General features: G+C 45.3%; 1 protein-coding gene across 3 annotated transcripts in view; it reads left to right on the top strand.

Moving 5' to 3' along the window:
* Positions 1-1,669: 1,669 nt before the first annotated feature.
* Positions 1,670-24,196, top strand: part of ZNF469 (zinc finger protein 469) — a 234,382-nt gene continuing 211,855 nt past the window's right edge. For 2 of the 3 annotated variants that reach the window (XM_071814562.1, XM_065848417.2), the window contains exon 1: positions 3,901-4,049. The gene's annotated coding sequence lies outside the window, so the exon portion shown is untranslated. Of the gene's footprint in view, positions 2,024-3,900; positions 4,050-24,196 lie in introns of those variants that run through there. The other variant, XM_071814560.1, reaches the window with a different exon arrangement.

Genomic DNA, 24,196 nt, shown 5'->3' with positions numbered 1-24,196 from the left:
GATTTTTTAATCACGTCTTGTTCTTTAGCGTGATAAATTGGATGGAACTCTATGAAAACCTGTTCTTCCTCATCTACAACTTCACGTGCAAGGTTGATTTCAAGAGCAAACGTCTCCTTTGTTTGACTGTTTTGCTGTTTTTTAAACTTACGCAAATTCAATTTTGAAAGCTTTCTCGTGCTTGTTTCCTATTCAAATTTTTAAAGTATACATTTTGCAAAGGCAAAATTGTATATTTTAAGCAGAAAAATATATTTTTAGGATTTGGGTCATCAGCATGGATATTTTTAATTGACTGGCAAAAGTTTTGTTCTTCCCATCCCTCAGGTCAATCTGTGGTTTGGAATGTTTAAGTCAACTGTCAAGTTTCATCTCTGTCCTGCAGCTTGGGTTGAGCGTAAGTTAATGTATGTTATATAACCTTCCAGTAAATATTTTATTTCAGGTTTTTTATACGGGTTGAAGGAAACTTGGTCTGCTTGCTGAACAGATCAGCAAAAGCCTGGATGGAAAGCCGAGTTGAGCCTGACGTCTCTCCGTGCTACGCTGTAAGGACAGGCTGGTCATTGTCCCTCATTGTGACACCATCTGGACGTTTATGGTATTCAGTTTGAAAATAATCAATATCCCTGTTTTGCACATCAATTCCCCACTTTTCTTACAGAATCGCTGGGATTTCTGTTTTCAAGATGCACCGAGGTTTATTTCTCAAACTGTTGAGTGCATCGTATCACGATCTGAGAACCGAAGCAAGTACATTGGAATCAAATGGGCTTTTCTCTCGCGTTATTACCGCAGAGAATACAAATCTCCTGTATGTATATTTAAAATAATTCAATTTTTAATTGATGAACTATATATTAAATTTACCATTGGCTTTCTCAGTAAAGGAGAAAAAAATCTGGGAGCTGCCTCACACCATTTGACTAGCTGAAAAGTGCACTTGGCTTGCTTGATGTGTTTGTATATACATATACATATATTTATATGTCAATGGCTGTCTGTTTACTTGAATTTTCGTGGGTTGGCTCACCTCCTACTGCTTTGGTGCCAGAAGTCACTTCTAGCTTCTTCTCACTTCCTTTTGATATTTTTTTTCAGTTCCCCCATTTCTTATAGCATTTACTTTTAATCTGCATGAACAACCTAGATCCATTTTATCCCATTGATCTTACTGGAGGAGCTTGGCTGGCCACCTCTAATTAAATAGAAATAAACTGTAAACCCTTGATCTGAATTGCGTTTAACAGAGGAAAAAAACAACAAGAAGGGTTACAGACATTGCCTGGTACACAGGGGGGAAGTAACTTTATTACTTGGCTTATTTAAGAGTTACAAAAATTGCCACAATTGGAAATGATGTGTCTGCCATTAATTAGTAACATTTTCAGTTTTAGTAACCAAAATTAATTTAGCAAAATGAAACCTTCTTTTGCAAGCACCCAGGTGAATAAACGAGTTGCTGGCACTGCAATTCGCACTGAGAACAGCAGCTAAACTTGTAATTTGGTGCCTCTCGTCCCCAAAATGCTTCCATCTCCCTGGTGTCGCAACCCTTCTCTAATAACCCCAGATTGGTAGGATTTAATGAGACACAAATGATGTGCTTTACCTCCCCGTGCCGGCGCGTGTGAACCGCTGAGCTCCCTCCCCGGCCCATCTGCCCTGCAGAGCTGCTCTTATTTAACAGCAATTTTATTACTCAATCTTCCAACTCTCTTAATCCCTCTGCTCTAATGGGCTCTGTGCTCTCATCAGCAAAACCAGAAGGGAAATTTAACAAAAAAAAGCCCAAATGTTCGTAGAAGAGGAGGTGGGAGGAATCAAGGAGAAGATGAGAAACAGTTTGTTGATTTATTTTGAATCCCTTCCTCCCTTTTCATTCATTCAGGTTCCTCTCGCTCCTTTCTGCAGTTAAACGTGCAGCCCCAGGAGGTGGTTCGCACTCAGAAGTTCTTCATTATTTGCAATGCAATAGTGACAAAACTGTGCTACTTCTATCCAAGGGACAGCAGCGCTGGAGGTAGGCAGGGGCAAGGTGAAGGCCTGGGGTTTGCTTTGGATTTTTTAAATTTATTTTCTTAATTTTTATAAGCCTTGTATCTTGTTTTATGCCTTACTGTGTTTTTAAATAGATAGTTAGTGTCTTGGTGGGGGGGTTACATCTGGTCTGGGTTCTGCCTGCAATTTCTTTGAGTTCTGTTAAATTGACCATTATAATGAAACTAAGAGCTTCTCGGGCACATTCTGTCTCAGAATATAAAAAAAAAAGGAAAAAAAAATATCACATGTCTAATCTTTCCACCTCTGACATTTTCTTGCATTTACATTGTGTGGGAAAAGCCTGAATGTGCTTCAGTGTTAGTGAAAATCATTTTTTGCTTTCGTTATACTTTCTGTAAGAGGTGGAAGGTATTAATGTTTTCCACCAGAAAATCAACTTCTGTAGGAATATTCCTGCAAGGACCTTTGATCTCTGTGCATGTCTGCAGGGATTGATGTGGTTTTCTGCACCGATTCCTTTGTTTGAGCAAATGCAACACGCTTGGCACTGATAAAGCTCCATAGATAGTAAGTGCTTGAGCATGTTTTGGAAGGTTTGTTGTGGTTTTGCTTTTATTTTGGTTTTACCTGCGTCATTTCTCTGATAGTTACTTGGAAGGAGCACTGAAAACAGATACCTATGTGGAAATACCAAGTGTACACAGTGAAACATCCCGATGACTGACACCGTTGTCCATCACTTGCTAGGATGTGAGGAAGGATGGGAAGGAAACTTATGTTGTATAAGTTAATATTTATTTTATCTAGAGTAATTGATCTTCCTCAATAGCTGGATTTTGGAGTTTTCATGTGTCTGAGAGACACAAGGTTTCCTCATGAGGGGGAAATTCGGGAGAAGTTCCCAGGCTGGAGGTGGCAATTGCTGCTGCTGTGCCAGTGCTGCCCAAAGTGACCAAACATGCGGTCCTGGTCTAAATTACCACCAACCCCCGTTTCATCACAGCGTACGTAGCTTTTTGGTTTCCATTCTCAGTTTTCGTCCTTTACTGTGTCCAGAGAAATACACGATGGCGATGGGGTCTGTGATGTATCTAGGATGCTGGTTCTGGGGAGGAAATGGAAGCTGTAGCATGTGAGTTTTGGCTATTAATACAATCACTGTGCTCGAGGTTTGCTACAAACCGTCAGAGTAGGCTAAGCTCCACTTTTTTCTGGTCTTTGTGTCGGTCTGCACAGACCTGAACAAGACGATGGCAAATGGACAGTGGCGGACACAGGACTGTCACTTGGGAAGTGTTGGGCTCAGAAATCGGGTGACAGTGGCAGCTCTGTCCCCCTGCACAGCCATCCATGGAGCGGGAGAACGTGTTCTCTGTGTCGCAGCTCCTAATGGACGAGGGTTGAGTTGGGCTAAATGTGCATTTTGCTGAGTTGTGACCAGTGGAACAGAAAAGCAATCGGTTCTCATGCACAGATGCTTGTTTGTAGCCGACAGTGCGAGTCTTACTAACGAGTGATGCTTCTGTCCATAGGTGGGGACCGAGGGAGGTGGGGTGAGTTGATAAAGATCATAAGACTGAAACAATTTCTTTATAAAGAAAAGAAAAAAAAGACTTGGAAATTGTATTCCTTTGAGACCAATTTCTAAGAGTCCATAGTTAAAAAAAAAAAATAATAGTTTTAAAAAGCTTTCCTATAGCACAGAGTTAAAAAGCAGAGAGCATCTAAGGAAATGCTTTTTCTCTTAAAATGCTGCCTTCCTGCTCTCTGCAGTCTTCTGGACCCAGGAGGTTTTAGTGGATGTTTACCAGGCGCTTCCAGCAGAAGGAGGGTTAAGTACATGAGAAGGGGGTGGAGAGGGAATCCCAGCTTGGAACTTGAGACTTTCCAGCTGAGACAGAAAGATTCAGAGATGCAGACGTAATCATACAGCACTGCAATCAACTCCTGTGTCAAAAGAAGTCAGGAAAAGCACATAAATAACTCCACAGCCACACTTAATGTAGTGCAGGACATATATCAGTAGTGCCACCACTTCCTCCAGGGTGAGTATAGAAAAGCTTCCTGTCTAAACGCTTGCGAAATGGTTTAAATACTTTGAAATGGCTTGGTGTAAACTTCAGAAATGGAGGTAGCTTTGAATTCGAATCATTTGGTACCAAATCAAATAGATACTCTTTTGTCTTGATGCAAGTTTCAGGTTTCCTTGCAAATAGTCTCAAGAAATAAATTGAAGCATAATCTGTGGTGTTTCCTGCTGTAAATTCAAAAGTCCAAATGAGTTGCCGGAGGACTGAAAAGCGTACTCATTGAGCGGGAATGCAAATGTGCCTGTTTTCTTCAATATACAAATTAGAGCATTTCTGTTTTAATGGCTTAACCCCTTCCAGCTAATTGCTTGGCTTGCTCTAGGAATCTGTCAGCTTCGGCATAGAGCAGGTAACCCACGTGTTTAGGACAGGCTTTACTGGAGCCATCGCTTTGAAGCGTCCTCAGTAAATGTGATTGTAGCTTTACATTTTATTTGTGTGATGTGCAACAGCTTCTGGAACAACTCCGGGTGTTTGTGGTCAGTCTGCTGGTCCGAAGGATCCCAAGTCTTTTGGTCGATACCGACAGGATGGAAGAGGGAAGAGATGCTGCTGCCTTGCTTCTCACCAGGGTGCGAGGTGGACGCTGATGTGAGGTTACAGATGACTTGTGATTTATTGCATTATTAACATTATTATTACCAGTCTTTGTGGAATGGTTCTTGGTTAAAGTGCTCGAGTTCATAAACGGTTTCACGCTGGGCTTTGTGTGTATGTATTTGTAAAATGCCTGTTTTCCATTACAAAGCTGGGAGATAAACTGAGATGACAGTCACATTTTCCTAACATAAATTTCTCCCTTTCTCAATCCTCCTTGGAAACCATAAATTTCAGCAGCGTGTCTCTGTGCTCCAGACATCAAAAAGCCACGTTCGGGCAGGCGGATTTACAAGCCCTCTGTTTCCCTTGGTCAGGTCCTTTGCAAAAGAGCAGATAGACATCCAGATGATAACAGAAAGCTGGGAAGGGAAGCGGAGTTAGAGGAGGAAGCTGCACAATGTGGGAGGGGAAGGAGCATCTCCTGGGACGACTTGTCTCAGCTGATACAATTCAGGTGGTGGACAGAGATTTTCCTTCTGTTTCTGGCCAATAAACATCTTCTTGTTTTCCTGTTCCCGTACTAAGTGTTTTCAACCATAAGTGTTCAACCTTTTCTTCCTCGCAGCTCCAACTCTTGTCCAAGTTGTTATCTCATCATGTCTCGATTAATGCAACATCCTTTTCTCTTGGCCTTGATGAGCACTGACTTTTACCCAAATCATATCCATTCAGAAACTTCCTCTTATTTGGCTTTTTCTTCTCTATCACATCAAATACTTGTCTGTACTTTTCAGTCCTTCTTGGCCTGTCCTCATCTTATATCCTGTGTCTCATTTAAGATCTATTCTTTCCCCCTGCTGCCCCTTGCACTTGACAGGAACAAAATTTCTCATGTAAACAACACTTAGTTCTTGCTCTCTAGTCCCTTCCTCTATGGTGTGTTGTTTTCCATGCTTACCATGAAAATCCTGACTGTTTCACTTGCTGACAGGCTGAGACGACTTCCTATTGGGCCTAAATATTAATGTAATTCCTAAATATGATGTTATTTTCCTGCACTTTATTCCTTGTCTTTCTGGGCCTTCCATCTCTTCGAGGCTTGGACCAACCTTTCTTTCTTGTGCAGCACCTACTACCTATTTATAGGAGACTAATAGTAAGTAGTTAATGAGTTTTGCTTGTCACCAGTTCAGCAGCTTTAGTCATTAATGCCTAAGCAGTGTTATTTGTAGTTTTTAAGTTATTTTACATGTTATGATTAAGTATAATGAGCTTGGAGTTAGCACACACTAATAAAACCAAGACTGAAGGTTGCAGATGAGAAACATTTTCTGGTTTTCAGTCTGCTTTAAAAGCTTTACCATGCCCTTCACTACAGATCAAACTCACTGATCTCTCAAAAAAAACCCTTTCTTGCAACTGCAATCTGCTGAGTCCTTATCACCCAAATATTTGGGAGGCCGCAGATCCGTCACCAGAATTCCCTATAAAACTTCTTTTCCTACCAGCTTGTTCCCAGGGATGGTCATTTCTAACCTCTGGCTTTAAGAGGCTCCGGTGGAATCAGGAGCTGAGCTGTTCAGCGATGACTTCAAGCCACGACTTTTAGCAGGGCCCTGTTTCGTTCAGGGCTTTATTCTGCGTTATTGTAACGTGAGCATCTGGGCAGCACAGGAGCCACGAACAACTGCTCCTTCAAAGCGCCTCTGCAAGGTGTCCCCACTCACACACTCCTCTGCTCGCCAAACATAACAATAGTAATAACAGCGTGTAAACACTCAGATGAGAGTCTGACTCCGTGTCTTTTTTTTAGTAGGTCCTTCACTGTTTTGGCTTTTGACACCAAACCATTGCACTGGTGATAACAGGAGCAAGGTAGAAAGGAAATTCCAGACCCCGATTTTACTATAGATGACTAAAGCCCGTCAACCAGGACTATTATTTGAGGCACCATATTTAGCAAAAATCAGCTTGATCTTGCTGGCTGCCATGTCTTCCATCAAGCTGTGTCACGGAAAGAGATTTAATAATCCAGATCACCCACTGTTTTCTTAGTGACAATGTACCTGCATTGTCTTGGTGACAAGTTTTTTAGGCTGCTGATTTTTGTCTGACTATTTGACCGCTTTTGCCATATGTGACAATCCTGAGCTACCTACTTCCACAGGGTTGTTTACTTCAGCTAGTGTAAAACATCTCTCTCTTATCCGACTGCTTTAAAAAAAAGCCCGTCACCAACCCAAAAGATCCTGTCGAGATTAAAGATGTATTAGGAGTACACCAGCTTGATGCAGTGCCTACCTGTGAGATCTTGTTATCTGCAGGCGATCTGGCATTTGCAATCCATATTTTTTCCAAGAATATATACAGACTGATTTCTAAATATTTGGGTAGGGAGGCTTATCCAGTTTATTTTGACAAAATTTCTAGAGCAGGAGATCTCTGAATGTGGTAGAGCTGTTTTGGCGATGTGGGTTCTTCTGGGGGTGAGCAGGTCTCTGGGCGCAGGGCATGGTGGTGTTGCTGCTAACACAACATACAAAGCTGTTATTGGCATCACCAGAGCAACAAATGAGTGTAGAGTGTGCGTGCACCAACCAGACATTTTAATCTGCTTTGCGAATCGTGTGTTCGTAGCTGAAACAGAATTATTGTTCTCAAGGAGTACCTTGCCAGCATCTTTTTGGCAGCGACTATGGTTGTGTTCATAGGATCATAGAATAGTTTCGGTTGAAGGGACCTTCCCAGCTCCCCCAGTGCCACCCCTGCCATGAGCAGGGACATCTTCACCAGCTCAGGTTGCTCAGAGCCCCGTCCAGCCCGGCCTCGGATGTTCCAGGGATCCGTGTGTTCGTGGATCCCGATCATGTTCAAGGTTTGTGGTTGATGACAGACAACACCTCCTTTCCTCAAGGAGGGACTCCTGTGTTTACACACATAACCACCAACTGTGGCCAAAATCCCTATCTCTTTTGAGCATACTAGTTCTGTGAGCACCAAGGTATGTGTGGCATGGCTCTTCATTTTGGCCATGCTGCTGATGGAGCCTGTGCCAGCTCCTCTCAAGAAGAATATCACCACGTCTAAGGACAAGCCTTGCTGCTTCGGTTCCCACATGTGCTCTGTGAAGATCATCATCCCTCATTGCCCAGGACAGCTTTTTGCACAGTAGCGCTCCCAGGTTGCTAATTTGAGCAACTGAAGTAGGGCAGCTTTGTTTGCACATCGTCATTCCAGGAAATCCTTGCATCTCCTCATCTGTTGGGGCAGCCGGGTACGTCTTGCCAAACTCTTCTCCGCCTGATACAGAATAACAGAATATCTTTCCTTTATTTCCCATATGTGGAATTCAGCTTTAGCTTAGCAGCTCCAGCTCTCTCCAAAGTGGACTGGAGCTTTCTGTCGTGCCTTTTCTGCAGATTTTCCCCAGATGTAAGCATCGCCCTGTAGACTTTGGAACCTTCCTGGAAACACCAGCAAAAATATGTTGTATTTTCCAGTGAAACACCTCTGGTGCTGAACTCAACCCAAGCGACAGGCTGAGGAAAGTGTCTCTCAAAGAGTGTTGAATGCCCACAAACATGCACTTTATTTTCCTAAGGGCACCTGCCAGAACACTGCTGATGCATCAAGCACAGAAATACATTTGGCGTTAGACATCTCTTGAAAAATGTCTCTCTCTGTAGGTGATGGAAAATGTTTCTTTTTCATATATTCTTATTTTGTCTATACAGAGTTTTTTCTTGCAGTAACCTCCTAGTACAACAAATCTGTTGATTCTTTTCCATGCTCTGTGGTTCCTAATAATTGCATCTTTTTCAGCTCTGGGTACCATTAGTAAGACCAAGTTTTCTGCACCAAACCCTGAGTTTTACCTCATTACTTCAGTGCACCTTTTGCTGACTCCATACTGCTTTGTGCCCCTCAGCTTTAAAATCCATTGCAGCACCGTCTCTTGTTTCTACGAAGCCTTCCCTGAACTAACGCTATTGTATGGTTTTGTCAGCTTTGTATTTGATTCAAGACACTAAAAAAAGTTAAAATCCCAGAAGCAAAGATGGATCAAAGCTGCCCAGGCCACGAGATACTGTCTTGCATTTGCAGCACTGGTGGTTAGTGTTCCAGTAAATCCGCTCCCAGCTCTTCGGGGCTGTTTAGCGTGAGGCCTCCTTCTAGCACACCAACTTGTTCCAAATAGTCCGTGCGTGACCTTCTCCAGGCCCGGCTTAGGCGGGGAGCAGCTGCAGACAGCTGCTGGCCTTTGCTTGGGATCACAGACACCCCAGGAATCCCATGGATTTTTGCAGGGAAAGCCCAGAGCTCCTTTAGCTGCATTTTCTGAAGTTTAGTTTTACGGACAGTGAGTCCCTGTGTGAGCCGGCTGTAGCCGAGGGGTTCCTCGCCACTTCAGGAGGCATCTCCATACTTGGCTTCTTTTTGGTGTTGCAAGAGCAGCTGCATTTTCTTTCCATCACTGATGTTTTCTTGGATCCAGGTAAGAATTAATCCTTTAGGTAACTCAGCCATAGCCCCACATGGACTAAAGGAACCTGGAATTAGCCAACTGTGGCTGTATTGATTGTGGAAGAGACACAAGTCTTGGGATAAAACACAGGGATAGATGTCACGCCCAAGAAAGCTCGTTTGGGAGAAGCTTAGGCTCAGACTAGTGTGATCACCAGCACTGGGTGACGTGTCAATCTGTCTTGGCTTTCGTCCTGGCCGGGGTTATTAATTCTGTTGGGCTCTACATCAAGCAGAGTCTGTCCATGTGACAGATGATCTCTAAATTTATACAGCTACGTGATTGCTGGGAGGGGGAACAGGCAATCCAGGAACCAGCACCCTGCTGTAGTGAGTGGGATGAGGAATCCTGCAGTGTGTAAACATGCCTAGCTTTTCCCTTTCTTCTATTATTTTCGTTCTTAGCATTTACCGTAAATAAGGTCAGTTTCTAAGTAATACTAATAGTACTAAAACCTGATGGTAGTTTTGCATTGTGGAGTCATGTCTGTCCAGTTAGTCTGAGCACTTGTCCTCATGTGTCTGGAAAATTTCTATTTATATACAACATACAGAAGCTTTTTCCAGTTTCAAGGTGGGGATATGCTAAAGGCTTAATCTGGGTCAAAATAAAAAAATGCTGGGATAGACTGACTCATTCTCCTGCTATAAACAGCTAATGTACATAAACTTTCTGTTTCTTTTGCACTTGTTTCTACCTCTATTTATCCTGTGTCTTAAATTCACTTGTTTTTATGGCTGAGAGATGAAGCCAAGACCAGCTACTCTCATTCAACTCCTCACAGTATTTTAAGCCTAGCCTATAGCTACTGGGAGCAATTTCTCCCCACGCGCACTCTTCAGCAACACTAAATGTGTGCTTCCTACTCACTGTCCAGCAGCTTCATTGTATCTTCTCATCATCAATGGGTCATCTGAGCTCTTGCAGGTCTGATCTAGTCCATTCTCTTATTAGTACAGAGTTGCTTCCTGCAATCCACTTTCAAATTATTTTTTTTTTATTTAGTTCCATGCATTCCCAGAAATGACTCTTTCACTTCAAGCCGTGAAAGCTTCCACTCAGTTAACAAGCTCACTGAATTCAGCTGAATTCCTTTTTAATCTTCATTCTGTGATCCTGTTTTATTCATTAATAAAATAGAAAGTATTTCAGATATATATATTATTGTAATTCATCAACACCACAGTTTGGATTTCAACCACTGCTGAAGGTCCTTTTCCATCGTGAGGGCCAGCCCGCCTTTGGCAGGACGTCAAACACGTGTCCTGTGGAGACACGTCCTTCCCAGAGCCGTGTTGCTCACCTCACAGAGCTCAGAATTCCTCCGGCTCTGCCCCATTGCTCTGCCACCAAAAGCTTCATCCCTTCCAGTTCTGTGGTTCCCAATACTTCTGTCTTCTTTCTCCTCTCCAGCATGTGTGATGTACCCAGTAAGGCACTTGGCCAAGTGAAAGTGACGTTTACAGACGCATGAATATCAGTATCCTTAGGTCTATGTCTTCCATTGTCAGTTTCAGTTCAGGCTTGGCTGTCACCTAGAAGGAGACAGTGATGGAGGGATCCCATTTGGGATCTGTTTTTTGCACTGGGATAAGTTGATAGGTAGAAGAGTCGAGTGTAGGGGAAGGGGACCTCGGGGTCCTGGGTACAGCAGGATGACCATGAGCCAGCATTGTGCCCTTGTGGCCAGGAAGGCCAATGGTACCTGGGGTGGATTAGAAGGGGATGGTCAGTAGGTCAGAGAGGTTCTCCTGCCCCTCTGCTGTGCCCTGGGGAGACCACACCTGGAATATTGTGTCCAGTTCTGGGCCCCTCAGTCCCAGAAGGACAGGGAACTGCTGGAGAGAGTCCAGTGCAGTCACCAAGATGCTGAAGGGAGTGGAGCATCTCCCGTGTGAGGAAAGGCTGAGGGAGCTGGGGCTCTTGAACTTGGAGAAGAGGAGACTGAGGGGTGACCTTCTTAATGTTTATAAATATATAAAGGGTGAGTGTCAGGAGGATGGAGCCAGGCTCTTCTCGGTGACAACCAATGACAGGACAAGGGGTAATGGGTTCAAACTGAAACACAGGAGGTTCCACTTAAATATGAGAAGAAACTTCTTTCCAGTGAGGGTGGCAGAGCCTGGCCCAGGCTGCCCAGGGAGGTTGTGGAGTCTCCTTCTCTGCAGACATTCAAACCCGCCTGGACACCTTCCTGTGGAACCTCATCCAGGTGTTCCTGCTCGGGCAGGGGGATTGCACTGGATGAGCTTTCAAGATTCCTTCCAATCCCTGACATTCTGTGATTCTGTGTGTCACAGGTGTGGATAAGCAAGATCCCAAACTGCTGGACAGACCCAGACCCTGAATTTTGGAGATGTAGTAGATCCCTGTCCCGTCCTGCACAGAACAGAACCCAGCGACACACGGGGCCATCACAGTAGTATTTCTCAGTGCAGGGTTTTTAAAACAGGCTTTTTTTATTTTTCTCCTAGAAAAGCTGAAATTCAGACAAGCCAAAAGGGACTGCACCAAGGTTGTCTCATTAACGGACCTTAAAGGACCAGTGGGAGTTTGGGGATAAGCTGCAGGGCATGATGATGAGGAACTGGGATGTGTAGGCAACCGCTGCTTCATCCCAGAGAGCCTGGGAGGAGCTGTATCTGCCAGTGGCAGCTTTTCCTTATCCTAGAAGGAACCTGAGTGCTGCTGCAGGACTCGTGCCAGGCCAGGACCAAAGCAGAGAGCTCAAGACAGGGGGAGCTGGTTTAGTTTAGTTTTTAGAACTTTGTTTGGGAGCCCTGGAGAGGAGGGAACTGCTTTTGGGTAAAAGGAACCTTCAGCAGAGAAGCAGGGTGGCCTGGCAGCCTGGGGTGACCATCTGCTTCCATTTTGGGGACCAGGTTGAAACTGCGGTTCACCCATTCCAGCGCATCTGCTACAACCAAACCCATGCTGGTCCAACGCTTGCTCACTCCCCACAACTGGAAGAGGGGCTCAAGCTGGGAGATGTGACACTGTTTGAGAGTCTTATACTCTTTTTAGCTATTTTAGCTATTTAGATTTTAACTATTAAGTAACTGGTGCTAGTGAATTGCTAGAGATATCACCAACTTCTACCATAAAAGAATCACTGATCCACAGCTGGCTAAGCCTGTGGTGCTGCTTTATAGTGTATTTACCTTAGGAAACTGCTAAAGCAATTCTGAGCCAGGGGATCTGCTGCTTTGTCTGGGCTGGAACTGATGGGTAGTTCCTGCGTGAACTTTGGCTTTCACCCATAGCCCTGGCATCACAGAGATTGTGGAGGCCACCAGATCTGTCCAACAGCAACAGCAAGAAGCTTTCTGCATTGTCCGCATTAGAATTTCAGCTCTGTTGCTCTACAGATTTGGTTGTTGAGCACACCTGTGTGCATATTGTGGGCAGGCACCTGAAAAGGCCAAGGACATGGTTCAGAGGTGGACTCGGCAGTGCTGGGTTAATGGTTGGACTTCATGATCTGCAAGGTCTTTTCCAACCAGAATGATTCTGTTATTCTGCCTGGGAAGTCTTGTAGGGGAGGTCTGTCACTTGTAGAATATAGCAAAGAACAGGAGAAAATACGTGTTTCTTTATTGCACAGTGTTTGGGATGCACATGGAAGAGCTGCTGGGTCTCTTACACCTGCACCACAGGTGTGCCAGGCAGAAATTAGATATTGTAACATGTGAATTAATTACCAGACAAGGTAAACAGCAGGTCTTGAGTGCTTTTAGCCACCTGAGAAGCTGCAGCTTCACACCACAGCCCTTTGTACAGAGGTGCACAGTCGTACTGGCCACCAGACATCTGTTAGTGTGGCTCCTTCCAGGTCAGACTTAAATTCAGTGTTTGCACCCCTAATGGTTCTGAAGTACACTCTGACACAGCGTACCTGGTAAAGATCATGGGGTATAAAAGCAATTACTCTGAATTCCCTCTTTTCTCTCCCTGTCTCTTGTGAACAGTCCTGTTGGTCAGTTCATCACTGTCCTCTGCCACCATGGTGGCCACATTTCGTATCTGCAGCATCCTATGAGAAACAGTTGTGATCCATTTTGGGATAAAACACAATGGAAACTACGAAGGACTCCAGCAGTGATGGCTGAACTTCACCTTCCACAGAAAGACCTGGGGCAGGTTATTCTTAGCTCAGAAACTTCTTTCTCACCCATGAGCTAATTTATTTTGTTTCTTCTCTAAAACCCTATGGAACAGCTGAGGTTCTTCTGCACAGAAGCTAAATATAAAGTGCACTCTCTTTCTCAATTACCGATTTTTTTACTTATCCATCAACGTGCACCTTCCCTTGTTGCTCTGCATCTGCCACCCATCTGGGAGAGACATCTGCTCCGTTGGCCCCAGACTATGACTCAGGGTTCCCATCTCGTGTTTACAGCGTGTTGCTCGGTGGGGATCTCACCGAGGCTGGATCGAGGGGAACCGTCTGGTTCTTGTGTCTGCCAAGAGCCGCGGAGCAATTCCTGCCGCGGGAGGCACGTGTGTCCTGGCAGCGCCTGACCTTTGCGTTTTGCTGTGGAGAGGAGGGAGACAAAAAGGCAAGAAATAAAGCAAACAAAACAAGGAACAGCTCTTGAAACGCCAGAAGCAAAAGTCACTGGAGATAGCTTCTTCTATTTTTAATCCTCTAACTTTCATTTTTCTCTGGAACTCATGGAAAGAACAAGTTTCTGGATAAAGAAAGGCGACTGAACTTGTGCTTAGACATAAATAATCTCGTTAATCAGCAATGCAAGGAAAGGAGACGGAAAACTATGTGACAATTGAGCTGAAGTTTGGTCAAATCCCTCTTTGTGTGAGACGTTTTGCCTGATTTTTGCAGAGAACTGTCTCCAAACCAGAATCCAATATAAGTTCAGTGTTATTAAAATAATTCATCTTTTAAACCTCAGCAGAATTTATTTGGATTGTTAATTTCCTCAAGGCCTCAGGCCCCTGTATATGTTGAATTAGATAAAATTCCTGGTTAGCACACAAGGTATCCAATTGCACGGTCTCTCAGGGGTAGGAAATCACTTTACAAACATGCCTAATAGTCCTAGTGAGCAGAAGTTATTATTGGTGATTACACAGTAAAAAAAAAAAATGATCAAAGCAGATACCATGCAGTGATGTAGGTGATGAAAAGGAAAATGGATGGGAGTCAGGAGAGGTACAGGCTCCACACCAGTTTTACCATTTTATTCCCCCCGTTTGTCCCTGGCTATAGTCACATCAGTGGTAAGTAACATTTCTTTCAGCAAAGGTTGTTCTGAGTAACCGCCTGCAATTACCAGAAGGGAGGACTCGTACGTGCCTTTTATCCAGTTCTTCTCCAGCTTTCTGGGGCCCTTGGTAAGATGGAAACCAGTTCATTTTTAGCTCTCACTGGTGAACTTCAGACCGAGCCTTTGGGTCTCAAGCTCGATTTTTCGAACAAAAGGGGCTGTGGAAGTGGCTGTTTCTGTCAATTCTGCTTATACTCCCCAAGCCATAAAAAGTGGTGACGCTGCTTCTCGTCTGTCCCTGCGGTCACGGGATTTTCCTAACCGGGAGTGTTCCTGCATTTATACCCCAAAGTACCACATCAGCGGTAGATTAGAACAAGGACTGTACAGAATTCTTTTTCTAAGTATGAGTTCTGCTTTATAGCACGGATTTATTTCCACCAGATTTTATGGTTTTCTGTAGGGTTTTAGGCAAATTGAACATAAGGCCAAAATCACCAGCAATAGCATCTTAGTCTGAAAAATATTCAGTGGCAGAATGGACTATACCTTTCTGCCCTATACAGAGTGATTTTCCTTAAGAAGTTAGCCTGATGTTTCGGAGAAATGCTGAATACCTGCATAGACACGTACAGAGAGTCCTCCCCATCGCTCCCCTGAGTGACCCAGGGGCTGCTCAGACACATCCATGGAACGGTGAAGATTTTGCGTCCTCTCTCACATTTTCCAGATCCTGGAGACACCTGATGCTCGTGGAGTGTTTAGCTGTAGATCCACCTGCCAGCGGTGGATTTTTTGGTATTTATGGGCGATTGTCACGGGGTCTGGGAAAGTAACTGAGAAAAGCAGCGGCTCCTGTGCTCTGCAGGAATCCATGGATGTAACATTTCTAAAAGGAATGGCATCTTCCCTGGAAAACCCTCGTGTTTGGACAAATGCAAAAAGACGAAAACCAAGCATGTGTTGATGATGGAGAGTTTGCACGTGTGATTTGTTAAAGGAGTTTTGTGTGCTCACCAAACTCGGGGTACCTGCGTGTCTGATCTTGGAAGCAACAGCACGGGGAAATCTGTTTCCAATTGTTTCTTAACCTCCTTTATTTATTTTATTGTCTTGTCTGAGGTGGATCTGAAAAAACACGTTAACACATAAACAGATTCTGATCCTGTTTGCCAGGCAGTTTTGTTCTTCCCCTGGAAAAAAAGAGAGATGTGCAGAGTGACCGGCGCCCACAGCCACAGTAGCTCAAGGTTGGTTGATTTGGTGTCACATCCCTTTAAAAAACATTGGAACTGCAGCAGTATATGAAATTATCTGTTGGAGAATAAATATCACATGCAGTAAGTGTTCACAGGGATGTGTAGAGGTGTTTCAAAAAAAAAACAAGGTAAGGAGATTTATCTCTTTCTCCCTTTTAACTACCTTGCTGCCATTCTGCGTGGAAGATGAGCAGTTGTTTGTTTGCATCTTGCAAGATAACTGCTCAGGGCTTTACAAATGATGGTAATTTGCATGAGTTGGCCACATCATAAAGGAAAAGGTGAAATAGAAACACCAGTGAATGTGTTCAAGGGGCTGGGTGTTAATTATTCTCCTGCTGAAGTTTGGCGTTGAGCTTCTTATGTTTAGTGATGCTGCATGTAATAATGACAAAAATGAGTTAATCTGCTGGGTCTCTTCATGGTGCTCTGGTTTGCTTATGATCAAGGGCTTCCCGTGGCGTGTCCCCTGCATCCCTCCCCTCTTGTGCAACATCTCGAACTCCAGGATAGGAGAAGCATGAGAGATCAGGAAATGGTGAGAACAGAATTAGATTTTAATTTGCTTTCACCATTTTTTAATAATCCCTGATGCTGTTAATAATACAGGACTTATATTCCTCTGAAGAATAGAGCTAATAAGCTTCCTTTTTTTTTTTAAATTAATGCTTGTTCAGGGGGTTAAACCTTCTCTCAGGTGCAGCTCCAAAAAAAAAGCATTGATTTAAACTCCAATAATTTTACTCTGCAGGACAAAAAAAGATTTATTCGAAGCTTTTCTAGTTCTGTTTTTTCAGTGTGTACAACCTTCCTGCCTCCCCTTAAATAACACTTGAGCAATTTTAAAGGGAAGCTTGGGGCAGGTTTTACAACTGACCACATGCAAAAAATGCTTATGCAGTTATCGTGTGAAAAATTAACTAAAATTCCATGAAATGACAGTTTTGTGACGCAGGTAATGAGTGGGTGGGTTATCGGACGCATCTCGTGCTGTGATGGGTGCTGGAGCTGGTAGGTTTATGGGCTTCATGCCTTGGGCTCCGTGGTCCCTGGTGGTGGAAGAGGGAAATTCTCCTGCGGTTTTAGCAAAGAAACATCAAATTGGTGGCAAAAGTTGCTCTGATGCTGTTTGCCAGAGGACGGTGATGCAAATATGTGCTCAGCAGCTGACTCCTGTGTTGGGAGAGAAAAAGGGTCTTGGCTTATTATATCGCCCTTTGTGGTTTTAATTTCTAGGTGCATTGTAGCATCCCCGAAATGTCATCAGCTGGACAAATGATGGCCATGGAGAGACAAATCTCTGGTTCATTTGGTTTGGGATTTTTGTTGCTGTTTTGCTTGCAACTGCAGGCTCAGTCCTAGGACGCAGACGTGAAGATTTGGGATTTACCCCCAATGGTGTCCTTGTGGTAGTGTTTTCTCTATCTCTCTGAGTGTCATTTAAGGTTGGGCAGAAGGAAATGTAAGTAGATGTGCTGCCCCTCCTAGAATTACCGTCTGCAGGTTAAAACAACACCATAAAAAAGAAAAAAAGAAAAATTAAAGCCCTTTCTTCCAGCTGGTTCCATCTGTGTGGTCTGCTCCGCTGGGGAATTACCGCTTTGGAAGATGTCCATGGCTCTGAGAGGGCTGAGCAAGATGGGTTGGAGGGGTTAATCACCACCTTCTCTCTTCTGGAGACCTTTGTTAAGATTCAGCCTGAGCCACAGAGATCTCGGTGGCCTCGTGGCTTTTTTTGATGTGTCTTTGCCTATGTAGCTGGGGGGCCCAGGACCCTGTTGAGTCCCCTTGTCCATCTTCTCCTGCATCGTGTGCACAAAGAACCATCACAAAAAGTAGAAGTGGAGGACTAGAGTTGAAGTTTTGGCTTTGACCCAGCCTAATGGATATTCAGCTCTGGCCCAGAGACTCTGAGATTAGCAGATACTTGTTTTCCTTGGGGATTGGGGAAATCTCCAGATTGGCTTTTACAAAGGTTGGTTTTTCCCCTGTCTTGTGACAGGAGTTCATCCTGTGGACACACGTTAGCAAGAAGCAGATGATAAATTAATCGCCTCCTGAGATTTGTACTTCTTTTTCCCTTTTTTTTTTTTTTCCCCTTTCACACAATGGCACCAAGACCTTCCAAAGGGAGTTTCTGGTTGGCTGTGGGCTTCCAAACAAAAACGACTCCGCAATGCAGAGTTAATCAGAGACAGCTGTTACCCGCAGCACTGCCGGCCTCACCTCTTTAGCATCGGATTAAAAATCATTAATAACAATCAGCGAGAAGCCGTGGAGGCGGCTGATGAGCTCCCGCCTTGTGGTAACCGAGCGCCGTGATGGGCGAATGGGGTGAACGTGCATCTTGTAGTTTTGGGCACTGCAAAGCAGGAGCACGATACGAGCGATCTTTTGGAAAAATACAAATGGGGATGTGAGTGCGGAGCTCGGCACGGGGATGGTTTTGGCTTTGGGTTCTGTTTTCTTACTGAGAGTGAGCTGGATGTGAACAACACAACTGGCAGGCAAGAGAACGTTCTCCCTCTGCTTCAGTTCCCTGTGCTTTTTATATCAACATCCCTCAGCTGCGTCCAAGCAGAACAAAAGGGGGTTTATTAATTATGGTTTTCCCCTTTTTAAGCCACTTACTTTCGGTGGCACACACTTGGAGGTTCACGTATCGAAGCCCTCACCGGTTGGCAGACTGGGAGGTCACACGAGCGAGTTGAGGGAAGATTCACACAGCTCCTTCGCTTTGTTCTCCCTCTTTGGTGCTGTCTGGAAAACCATTTGCTCAGTGTGAGTGGAAATGTGGGTAAGATTTATTTGATAAAACGGGGTGCACTGGGACACCCGACAGATGGGTTCGGTTTGTGAAACAGCTTCATGTTTCCCACACGCTCCTGCCTGGGAAAGGACTGGGCCTCAGCAGACAAGGGGTTGAATCCAGGCTGTGATGTAAACCTCATTTTGGTGAGTCATTGAGGCCAATTTCTTCAAAGTATCCAGGCACTGACCTCTAACAGCAGCCTGTCCCCTCCCTGGGGACAGCATCTCACTCCCTGTCCTTACAGCCTGGGCACAACGTTGAGGTGCTGCTGGTGTGGAAAAACCATCGCATTGCTGCCCTGGCCTTCTTGATACCCTGAGATGGACCCTCGGGGGTGTTGCAGAACTCTGTGAGCTGGGGAAGGGCTGCTGAGCAGACACCTCTGCAATGCTGACAGAACCAATAAAGCCCAACGAGCTTTCTCTGACTGCTGAGCCTCGGTGCTTGGATTTAATTAGCTCCAGAGATCCAGCAGCACCCTGGTGTGTTTCTCAAGCTCCTAGAGTTATGGAGGATGAAGGGTTTCTTTCAACACTCCAGAAAAAAACATGAAAAACGGTCTCCAAAACTTCTAGAGCTCACCCTGGCTTCCACCCACCGTTACTGTCTCTTAAGTGTTTGCCGATTGTCTGCCAGGAACCTCCTGGAGGAAAAATACTCCAGGGCTGCTGAGCAGGCTTTGCATGAGCTTGGGATGGAGGAACATCATCTCCTTGGCTTGTTCAGAGAGGAGCCTGGCCACAGCGGTGACAGCTGCTGGTCACATCGTACCTTACCTCTCCAAACACAGCACTAATTGCCTTGGTGCTGATCAGTCTGCTTAAAATCTGGGACAGAGAGGCGCTCAGAATGCTCCTCCACAACCCTGTGGTTTTTGCCTTGCACTGCAGGGAGGTGCCTTCGCTTTGTCTCCTTCCTGCTTTGGGAGATAAAGTGCTGCATTGCTCTGGGTTCTGCTTCTGTCCTATTAATTGCTGGCAAAATCAAAGCCAACCAACTCCAAAAGGAGCTAGACAGCAGGTGACAGCATGTGCCAACGTTTCTGCTTTGCTGCTCCTGCCATCTGGAGCAGCATCTGCCTTTATCTCGCTATGTCATTCCAGATCTCAGCTGAAAACAGGCCTGTTCTTCTTTGCCTGCACCTCTTAATTTATTTTTGTTTCTGCTACTATTTATGGCTTAAATCTGTTCCTGTAATAACTCTGGTATACCCAGATTTCTACAGAAGTGGTGGCTAAAATGAAGCCAGGTCATGATTCTGTTATTGCACTGTGCATGGAGAGTCCCTTGGACTGGTGGCACTGGAGATGCTAAGGGAGAGTTTCAGACCCACCGGCATCCTCCCCAGCCCATTCCAGCAGGGATTTACTCCCAATGGATTTAAATTCCAGCGTTTTGCCTGATTTTAAAACAGTAAAATACCCCAGAGTGGCTCAACCTCAGACACCCCAAATCTGAGGTTATTCAACCCATAGTTGCTGTATTAGTGCCATACCTAGCATCTCTCCTGAGCAAGCAGTGAGTAAAGTAATTGCTGTCTTACACAGCTGTGTAAAGCAGAGAGGTGACATCTCTCAGATGTGTTTGCGTTGGTGGGCAGGACAGTTTGCAATGCGTAGAGGCTCTACAGCAAAGTTCTGTTGGGAACGCTTCATTCACAGCGGATGAATGATTTGTTTGTAGTCAAATTAAGGACCAAGCTGGTCCTTTGGCTTTGCCTGTCCATTCAGCAGTTTTGCTTGTGTCTGGCCAGAAAATGACTCAGTTTAACCATGACCGAGGGGCACGGACATTTCTAAAGCAAGGCAGCGAGAGGAATTAATCCTTCAACAAATAGAAGCTGATATCTTGACTAAGTACCAAGCTTACGAAGTAGAGGAAACCACAGGCAGTGAGATTTGAATCAAGAGGCGATCCCTGGGGAGAAAATGGTTAGAAAAGGACAGGCTGTGCTGATCCAACACCCAGGATAAGGACTTGAGTAGGGTCCAGAACTCCTTTGAGAACCCTGTGAGCTACCAGACAGCTTTTCAGCTGGGTGGGATCCAGATGGAGAAAGCGTTGGGAGCCAAACTAGTGCGTGGGTTGCTGAGAAGGTCTTTCCATTCCTATGACCCCATCTTGAATCACAGTAAGAGTTTTTGTATTGTAGTAAAACGAATGAATTCTTCCCTTTCGCAGTAGCACAGGTCTAGTGTTGAGTCATTTTGGGGGTCTGTAGCAAACCTAAGGCAGCATAGGGGCTGGTAAGGCACAATGTGAAAGTGTCTCCAGCTGGGTAGCAATGGGGTATATCGAATTTTCCAGTGTGGGAGGGATGGATGCTGTGTGTCTGCGGGGGAGAGCAGGCTCCCTGCTGCGAGCCTTTTGAGTAAAAAAAGCAGGAAAATGGGGACAGCATCTGCGCTGAGCAGAGACTTCTGCAGGGTCCCCTGGAGCAGCCCAGTGCTGACTCAAAACTTAAAGGGCCTTGTAGGAAATCTGCTTTACTCAGCTGTCCGTAGCCACAGCTTCCAAGAACCCCCACCCTTTCTCCCACTTATAATAGCTCGGGGTGCATAAAACAATTTCTCATTAACTATAAAACACCCAAACCTCAGCAGAATTGCAAACAGATGGAGAAACCAACCAAAATTTCAAACAACACAAGAAAAGCCCTTAAAAAGCAAAACTGAGGCAGAGTCCTGCCCAGTTCCCATTCCTCAGCCTTGGCATCGCTTTGTCCAAGCCCAGGAGATGGAAAGTTTTGCTCACGCACCTTGGTCGTCTTTGTGGAAGGGCTAATACACCTCTGAGGAAATGGTTTGATGCAGGATTAGGCTTGGTCTGAGCTGGTAATTCAAGTGCTGGGTGCAACGGGGTATCGGTGACCCAAGAGAAGGCGTGGGTTTATTCTTCTGCTCCGCACGTTAAATTCTTGGGGCAAGGAGTTGGGAAATGCGTCTTCTGGTCCTTCTTGGGGCCCGCCAAACAGTTGGGAAGCAGCTGCTGAGAGCACACAGAGACCAGCCACAGCAAAACCCAAAATTTGGGCTCTGCCACCATGGGATGGACCAGCCCTGGTCACCACTGGGAAGGTGAGTCCTGGCAAACAGACACAGTGGGATGTTGGGGACACAAGGGGTGTCGCGGAAATGGATTGAAGTTGCTAATGGTGCTGTTGAGGTCGGTGATTGGACTTTGAATAGAGATTAGTGTTTTTTAATATAAGGATTTTTTGGGTAATTTTCATGCAAAGTGATACTTGATTAGTTCAGATTGGTAAGGGTGGTCTCGGATTGTGTTTGCTTTGATGATCACACACTTACAGAAGTCTTTGTAAGAAATAGCAAAAGGTCTAAAGTGTTGCTTCACTTTTTTACTTCCAACACACCTAAAAAAATACTGGAGAACAGTGAGTGGGAAGCGCAGCATGTTCACTGCCTGCGAGAAGCTGTATCCCTCTTGGCTTTGCCATTCCTGTGCAATATCATGGTCCCAACCCACACTCCTATGTTTCTTTTCCAACCCTATGATGATATTTCTCTCCAGTCTTCCCTGGCCCTTTATGTAAAGAGGGCCTCTGCTCCTTAGAAATGTGCAGCATCATTTCCTGCTGCTCTAACAAATGGAGGCTTTGCCATGAAAGGATGTGGGTTCTGTCCCCATCATCAGTGGGAATTTCTGAAAAACAGCATTAAAATTGATGGCAGCTCCACATAAAGCACAGCAGGGCTGCTCTTCTCAGGAGTGTTCGAGAAATCTGTAGCCTACATCTGGCTGGGCCACCAAGTTGTGGTCACAGCTCTTTACTCAGAGCCATGGTGCAAAACCTTCTCCACTAAACTGGGCCATCGCCTGCCAGGGATGCGGCTGGCATCATGGCCTAACTCCGATATCCCCCCATTTTCTGTCTGAAGGGAAACAGCGGTACCTGCCCACGGAGCTTTGTAATCATCCCGGCTCTTTGCAAGCCCAGAGGAGGGGACCACTGGTTCTTCAAGAGGTCCCTGTCCCCCAGCCACAAACCTTACCCTCTGTGTAGCTGCAGACACCATCAATCATTTTCTACCTAAGATAGATCCTTCTTTTAGTTTGGCTTCTGCAATAGTGGATGGCAACTGCAGTCTTTTTTATAGAGTTGTTTTGTCTTGTTAAGCTTTTATTTCAGGGAAGCAGCCAATTTCTTCCCGCTGTGCAGCTCTGCCCAGGGAAGCCCCTACAGAAGTCAAACCACTGGCTGGCTTGAAGGAATTTTCATGGGGTTGAAGTCAGGGGCTGGAACGTGACCCATTGCTGTGAAAGTTGTTTGAGGTTCATGAACAGTTGAGGTGGGAAGGATGTGCACCAAAAACAAGTGGGCTGAGCTTGTTGGTGCTGGTGGAGCCTTTGGCTTCTTGCTACAATGGTGTGCAAGGGACCAAATGTGAGAAAGAGCATGGGATCAGGGAGAGGAACAGAAAACAGAGCTGAAGTCTAGTCTTGTCTCTGTGAGGGACTCAGTGCATTGCACTCCTTCAACAGCTTCTAATTTGGGGAGTTAGGTCAGGCTCTCCCACTGCTTGGAGTTGTCTACTTGGAAACATTTTAAAGGACAATCCCTCAAGCTGTGACTTCAACTGACCCTACACTAGAGGCTGCTCGTGGATGATTTTTATATCTGAGCATCAAGGTGAAAAATGTGGCTAGTGATGGTCACCTTCAAAGGATGATGGAGAATGGACCTGTGTTCCTGATTGCTTCAAGTTCTCTATGGAGGTTGGACTCTTTGGGCCATCACTAGACTTGAGCATGGCAGGAGATGCACAGTAACTCACAGCATCTCTTCCTAATGACATCTGGAATTTTCCGTTGAGCTTGAGTTGTTTGTGTGCTTAACTCCCACGGCAATTTCCGAGTGTTTGGTGCCTCCCCCTTTTCAGGTCTTTGGAAAACCGCTGCCAAAATTCACCAACCAAATTTTCTGTGAGCAAAATGCGTGTGCTGTGCCAAATGCAACCACTGTACACGGTGATGAGCACATTAAGAAAAAAAACCCATGGAGTGAACTGATCTCTTGGATCAGTTCTGCACGTTTTCATTTAATTGCAGAGAAAAAGCTTCTCCATTAGGCATGGAGCAGTTCTGTTGCTGGAACGCCCCACGGATGACTGGATTTGGAGGCTGAACTCAGCCAAAGGCAAAACCACATTGGTGCTGCTGAGCTGCACGCGCCAAATCTCCAGGTGCCTCTCCATGCTGGACGGAGGCGGCTCTGGCTGGTGGGCGGTGAGCTCCATGTCACTGCACCTGCTGTTGGGATAAACCCAGCCCCAGGCTCCTCCGCGGCTCAGCTGGCTCTGTTCAGCGTGAAATAATGTGCTTGGAAACTTCTCCTGAGGGGCTTTTTACAACCGGAGCAGCCTTTTCAGTTGTTTCATTGTGAATTGGTCTCACCACCTCCTAGGACCTGTTCTGCACAGCGCTGGTCTTGGCATCTGCACAGTCCGTCTGGCCATTTGATCTCGGTGCCGCGGGTCTCTTCTGGAGCGTAGTCCGTGATGAGTATGTCCGCTCCAGGGAACCATAAAGAAGGAACTGAGAGTTCAAGCAAACAAAACCTGGAAGCTTTGATGGAGTAAGGTCAGTGGAGACACCCTCTCCATGGCAGGACACTGTGTTTTTTGAGACTGGGCTGCTTTGTCTGGCTGGAGATCTCTGGCACGTCAAGGGCTCCTTCCTTGAGCTGGGTGTTGAGTCTCTTCACGCTGCTGGAAGCT

Source organism: Patagioenas fasciata, chromosome 13, assembly GCF_037038585.1.
Source record: "Patagioenas fasciata isolate bPatFas1 chromosome 13, bPatFas1.hap1, whole genome shotgun sequence".
NCBI lineage: Eukaryota > Metazoa > Chordata > Aves > Columbiformes > Columbidae > Patagioenas > Patagioenas fasciata.
This window is presented reverse-complemented; position numbering and strand designations above follow the sequence as displayed.